This window comes from Taeniopygia guttata, chromosome 8 (assembly GCF_048771995.1).
Source record: "Taeniopygia guttata chromosome 8, bTaeGut7.mat, whole genome shotgun sequence".
Taxonomy (NCBI): Eukaryota; Metazoa; Chordata; class Aves; order Passeriformes; family Estrildidae; genus Taeniopygia; species Taeniopygia guttata.
In genome coordinates this window covers 27,226,424-27,232,922 of record NC_133033.1, presented here as the reverse complement: position 1 = coordinate 27,232,922, position 6,499 = coordinate 27,226,424, and positions in this window count along the sequence as shown.

The following is a 6,499-nucleotide window of genomic DNA, read 5'->3' as shown; positions in this document are numbered from 1 at the left end:
CTCTTGCAGATTTGTCAAGGATGTGGAGACAAGGTTAACTTAAAATGAGAGCTAACACTGTGATTTTAGTTGTTGACAGTCACTAAGGAATTGACTGACTTTCTTGCTTAAATCAAATTTAGATTAGTAACTTTTCTAACAGAAAATGTTTTATTGGCAAATGGATTTGCTCCACAAAGTGAAGCCTTTATAAATGTGGGTTGTCTGGCTTTATGCCCATTTCAAAATGCAGTGCCTTGAGTTTTCTCTCCTTTTTTCCCTTCTGTCTTTTTATTTCTTTTGAAGCTGGAAATCAGTTGAATGTTAGGTCGAAATACTGAGATGACATTAGTTGGGAATTGCAGTTTCACAGACATACAATTTGCCGAGAAACTCGTTTTGTGTGTGTGATGTCAGGACAGAAGTGCTATTTTTACAAGCCACTAGAAGTATTGATTTCGTATGTGCACTAGGCATCAGTAAAAAGTAATCAGCAATAATTAGCAGCAGATAGCCACTGCCACACCTGCTTTTATTGCTTCCTATGTTTTGTTTCACGTCCAGAAATAGCAATGCCATCAGAGCAGTAGGAGCTGCAGCTCCAGAACAACATCCTCCATCCCAAGGGAGATCCCTCCCCGCCAGTTGCCAAGCTGGACCAGGCAACATCCACTGTGACTGCGTTGCAGCAGGGCCAAACCAACCTCATCCTGGTGCACAAGAGTATCCTTCCTTGGGAATGCTTCTCCAGCCACCACTCTGTGGCAGGAGACAAGCTTTCCACCCTTGGCAACACGGAAGGATCAAGTTATCCTCATTTGTGTCGAGAGTCTGGAAATCAGGAGCTGTGGAAAGCAGCACTGCTGTGAATTCAGTCTCAGCACAGCTGTCTGATGCCTTAGAATGCTTTACCAAATTCAGTTGGCAAAAGATCACTTAAGTCATGTCTGTTCCCCTCAGTCACTGTAGAAATGTATGGGGCTTTATTTAATGTTTACATTTCAGTCCTTATATTCTCTAGTGAGATCTCTCCAAAGTGCTCACTGTCCTGCAGTGAAGTGGGGAGAATGTTTATTTGCAGTGCACACTTAGCTTTAGAATAGCCAAAGAGGCTTGAGGAGTGCCAGGAGAATGCTGCTCTTGGCTTGTGCTGAACCATGTGTTCCTTGACTGAGCCGCAGGTATCCGCACGCAGGGTGTGTCCTGGCTGCCCAGCACTGTCTGTGTGGTAGCTCCTGCATATTTGGGTTGGTATTGCTGCAGTCTTCTGATTGAATAATGCAATTTCTGGCCTTGTTTCTGTGATTTTCATGCTGTATCTCCACGCTTCTGTTCAATGTTAGCTTTCACAGAAAAGGAATTTTATTCATAAAAGTAGCTCAATGTGAAATAGGTTTTATGTACTTTCTTTTATCTCTGTAGTCAGCAGTTTAAAATAATGAATGTTCATCTGCAGAGTGTGGGCACCAGAAGCAAAATGCTTTTCTCCATTAGATAAAGAGGCTGTTGGTTTGTGCTGTTCAATATTTCCTGTTTTGCAGGATTTACAGTTCATCCAGGTGACAGATGGGTCCTGGAAACAGGCAGACTTTATGAAATTGCAGTTGACATGTATGATAAATCAAGCAATAAGGTGTATTTATCTGATGTAAGTTGAAGTGTTTAGATACTTTTCTGTGACTGTCTCCTAAATCCTGACTTGCTTTGCAATTATTTGAGTGATTTCTTATTTACATTGAGACAGGACAGTGCAAAGCTTGTTGTTTCTTGCCTCTTCATTTTTTCATTTGTTTTGTTGTTGTTACTTTTTAAAAACAAAGCACTCTGGGTGATTCATGTGAAGTTATTGGAGTCTGAAGTGCTGTAGAAAAAAAAATGGAAGTTGGGCAATGTCTTTCAGGTTGGATGGTGCTTGGAGCAACCTGAAATCACCCAGTGCCACCCCTGCCATGAGCAGGGACACCTTCCACTGTGCCAGGCTGCTCCCAGCCCCAGTGTCCAGCCTGGTTTTGGACACTGCCGGGGATCCAGGGGCAGCCACAGCTGCTCTGGGCACCTGTGCCAGGGCCTCCCCACCCTCACAGGGAAGAGCTTCTTCCTTAATTCTATATACTAGGTACCAAATACACATAGTTCTTAAACTGCAGAGGAAATGAAATTTAGATAATTCAGTTGCAACAAGAAAAATTTTATTGAATTACTGCTTTTGAGAGTATTTGATCTAGGGGAATATTATTTTATTTCCCCATAATTGCTTTTTGGGATACAGATCTGAGTTTGAGCTAGAGCTTAGTAGTCTGCCTTTGAGACAGTATATTCATGTGTTCTTTTGTGTTGAAGAAGGAAAAAATTAGAAAAATACTGTAAAATATGAACTACTTAGTGGTATAAATATAGGTACTTTCATGTTAAATTACATTTAACATGAAATTTAAAAAGAAACTTTCTGTGTAGTTAATGTCTCTAAAGGTAAAATCTTACTGAAATTTCCACAGGGAGAGTTCTAATCGGTTTCAGCAGTGTGTCTTTGAACTGTGTTATTAAACAATTTGCTTACTGACTTCTTGTATGTTTAGGGCTTTCTGTCCTCCACTGACGTCAGTACCTGTGGCAATTTCTATTTCATGTTTTGGTTTTAGAATATCCGAATTACTACAGAGCTGTCCGGAGAACACTTTGAGGTGCTGCAGTCCTCTCTGAATGGGTCCTATCATTATGTGATGGCTGTAAAGGCAGGTCAGACCACAACTGATGCTGCACTGACATCAGTAGTTGACCAGGTGTGTCTTTGTGAAAACTCCTCTCCTTCACTGGCAGGCCTAAAATTAATTGAGCTGTGCAGTAGTGACTTCCTAACAAAAGGAAACCCAAGAATTATGTGGGTCTGAGCTGTCTTTGTTTGAACAGATTAAGAACCAAATTCTAAAATCCTTTCTTCATTAAAACTGTCAGTTGAGTCAAAAGAGGATTTGCTTAAATTAAAGACTGTGGGATTTTGCTCCCGAGCATGTGGCAAACTCCTGTTAGGGCAGTGGTGCACGGCACTGATTTCTTTTCTTGTGGCAGATCCTTGTGCTGGGCAAGGGGCCTCTCACAAGGCTGAGGGAATTTTACACTTTATTGTGGTAGGATCATCACTCATACCCTGACCTTGTTCTGCAGTCAGTTACATTGGGGAAGTTTGCTATCAATTGGTAAGTGACCTTAAACTCTGGAATGACAGTTTGCCAAATGTATCAGCCTGCACATTTCTCCAAATTAATATTCATTAACTTTCTGCTGGTTGGGCAGGCTGCTGAATGTATGGCTAACTAGGGCGCGTGGTGTGGAAGTGAATTGCTTTTGCTTGAAAATTCAACACTTCAACCCATTTGCTGTAAAATCAATTTAGTGATTCCTTGAGCAGGATTTAGTAGCTCCTTCAATGTGATACACCTCAGTCATTTTCTGTGTCAGAGATGTTCTCTTCAGTGGAAGAGCATCCCTTGAGAGTTGTTCTTCCCTCAGAACTGCAGTAGCAGTGTGTTGTGCCAGAGCGTTGTAGCACTGCAGTGACAGCAGAGCTGTGAAGGCCAATGTTTGGGAGGGAGGGCTGAGCAAGGGCGCTTTCAGGCTGAATTTTGTACACAGTGGGATGAGCAAAGAGTAAATATAGGCGTTGAGCCTCCAGATTGGTTCTCCAAGGGAGGTCTCAAAATAGGAGCAATGAAAGAGTATCTTTTTTCTTGCCTTTTAAATTAATGTGGGCACCTGGATCTTCATAACATCAGCGCTCATTTAGTACAGTGGCACACCTTGCTGCCAGGAGCTATTTGCTCACTAGGAGCTCTGTTCATAAGTGGTCCTAAATAGTTTTTCTTCCTCTCTGAGGTGTTTTCAAGGACATGTCTGTACCTAAGGACTAAACATTAACTCTGGGAAGCTCTGCGGTGCCATTTCTAACACCGTGGTTTTGCACTTTGCAGGATGGAGGTGTTCATACCTTCCCAGTTCCAGTGAGAAACCAGCAGGATGTGGAGATCTATGTTCCAATATTGCTTGTACCCAGCATTCTGATGTTTCCTTGTCAGCCAAAAGCAGGAGCCTACCAGTACACCATCCAGGTATGCCAAAGAAGTACCCAGCTGCTGGGTGTGTAACTCGGGCAGGCACACTGAGGCCTGACACCACTGAGCTAGGGCTGACTGTGGATACTTCAGGCACAGTGGCATCCAAAATGTAACTTGGAGGAGCTTCATGGGACGTTAGTTACAGGAGTTAATATACAGTTTTAAAAAAGCACCAAGAAACCAACAAACATAAAATCCCACTGACTTCTACCTCTTGTCTTCCCTTCCTCTCTCCCTCATGCATGCACCACGCACCTATGCCTGGAATGGTTGGGAATTCCAGGAGCATCCTATATGCAAAGATCCACAGCAATCATTAGAGGCTGCCCTTTGCTGGCAAGGATGGGAAATACGAATGGGAGTGTGAAGTGACTACAAAGAAGGGCATGACAAGTTTAATTAGCATCACTCTGCCAGCCTTGGACATCAGTATTCCTCACTGGCCACACGCCTTGTGCTCCTAATACAAAGTTCCAGGGAGGCAAAGGCCACAGCTTATTTGCAGAAGGGATGATTTCCATGTTTACTAGGTGTGTCTTTGCTCCCAAGTTGTCGGTTATTCCTTTTGCTTAATGAAGCAAATGGTTTGTATGCCAGTATCCAGTATCTCCAGTCCAAGTAGGGAAAAGAAAGTTGTGCTTTCTCAGCCCCGACTCTTATCCCAGGCCAGTGATACCCAGACCCTGCACTCAGGTGTTGGATGCACAACTCCTACCTCTCCCTTTTGGCATAAAGTAGTGCTCAGTGTCGGATCTGTGTTAATTAAACTATATGCAAATAGGCAGCAGGACACTTGGTGCCAGGCTCTTCTCCCAGGTAACAAGGGATAGGATGAGAGGAAACATCCTCATGTTTAGATTGGATATTAGACAAAGTTTTTTCACAGGAAGAGTTGTCAAGCCATGGCACAGGCTGCCCAGGGCAGTGGTGGAGTCACCATCCCTGAAGGGCTCAAAAATTATGGGGTATGGGACCTGAAGACAGTGGTGGACTTGATAATCTCAGAGGTCTTTTACAGCCTTACTGATTCAGTGACTCCATGGAGAGAATCAATCTCACAGGATTAAATTGCATGCTCCAGTGTAAGTCTAAGGGTAGCTACACTGAGTTAAACCCTGCATAACTCTACTTGTCTGTTCTGTGGGATTAGTTTGGTTTACTTCATGCTATTCCTGACCACACCAGCAGAGTGTGGTAAAAATTCTTAGTACTAAATCTGCATTTGCAGTACTTCATACTTCTGCTGGAGTTTTCCCAGTAAAGGAAAGGAAATATGGATTTGTTTTCTACCTCTTTCACAGTTCTGTTCTCACCTTATCTTGCATATATAATGAAGTATTTCACTAGAGAACATTCCTTCATGGTACTGCAATAATTTTCTCGCTGTTCTTACTTTACTCTGATGTTTTTCTATAAAAACATAGAAACCTTTTTCTCCCAAGATTTAAATTTTGCTTAAACTGAGACCTTTCTTCTGGACTCTAGATTCCACAATACAACTGGTCAACAGCATACACACAGCTCAACTGTTCCTGCCTCTCCATCAGAGTTTGCCTCCCACTGCATAGCTTCAGTCAGGCTATTTCAAATGGGTGAATAAAGTTTTTCTGAAAATAAATTGAAAGGGATTTTTGGATCTAGCCAAATTCTGTTTATAGCTGAAGTAACTCGCTCCAGATGGTACCAGAATGCCTGGCAGGTTTTCCTTTGGCAGCTGTCTGGTTTGTTGGGGGTTGCTTTGTTCATATTTGTGCCAATGAGATGGTTTCTGTTGCCCTCCTTCGGCGCACGCATGAGAGGTGCAGTGCAGCTGTGCGAGGTGGGCACCTGGAGGTTCCTGGGGAGGGCACTGCTCCCAGGTAGCAGTGTGGAGCTCCCTGCCAGGCTCTGGCTAATGGTGAAGCTGCATGGGAAGCTGCTTTACCCTTCCTCTCCTTAGTGCATACTGACTGTCAGAGAAAGAAAGTGTAGTGAGGCATCTGGGGTTTATGGCAGGGACCTGAGACTTCATAGTTATTAAGAATTGGGTATTTCTGTTTTATGTTTTCTGCTCATCTCCCTGTTTCAGCTGAAACACCTTTACAAATATGCTGAGCCCTTGGATTCTTTCAGCCTTTCTCACCACATCCCATGCATCTCCTGTAATACACCTCTGCCTGTTTATTTGTCTGTGTCCTTCTGTAATCAGATTGTGCATGTGCTCCGAGAAAGGAAGAAGGGAAATGACCCTCCTCTTCATTTTCTTTTTTTTCTCTTTCCCTGGTAAAAATTACTAGCTAAGCTCCTGCATAATTTAGATTTGTTTGTTTTCCGCACTGTCCCTCTAGAGAAGATTTATCATCTTGTTAATTTTTAATTATGAAAAAGGTTAAAGGAAATGCTGAGGAAGTTAAAGAAATTAAAACAATATA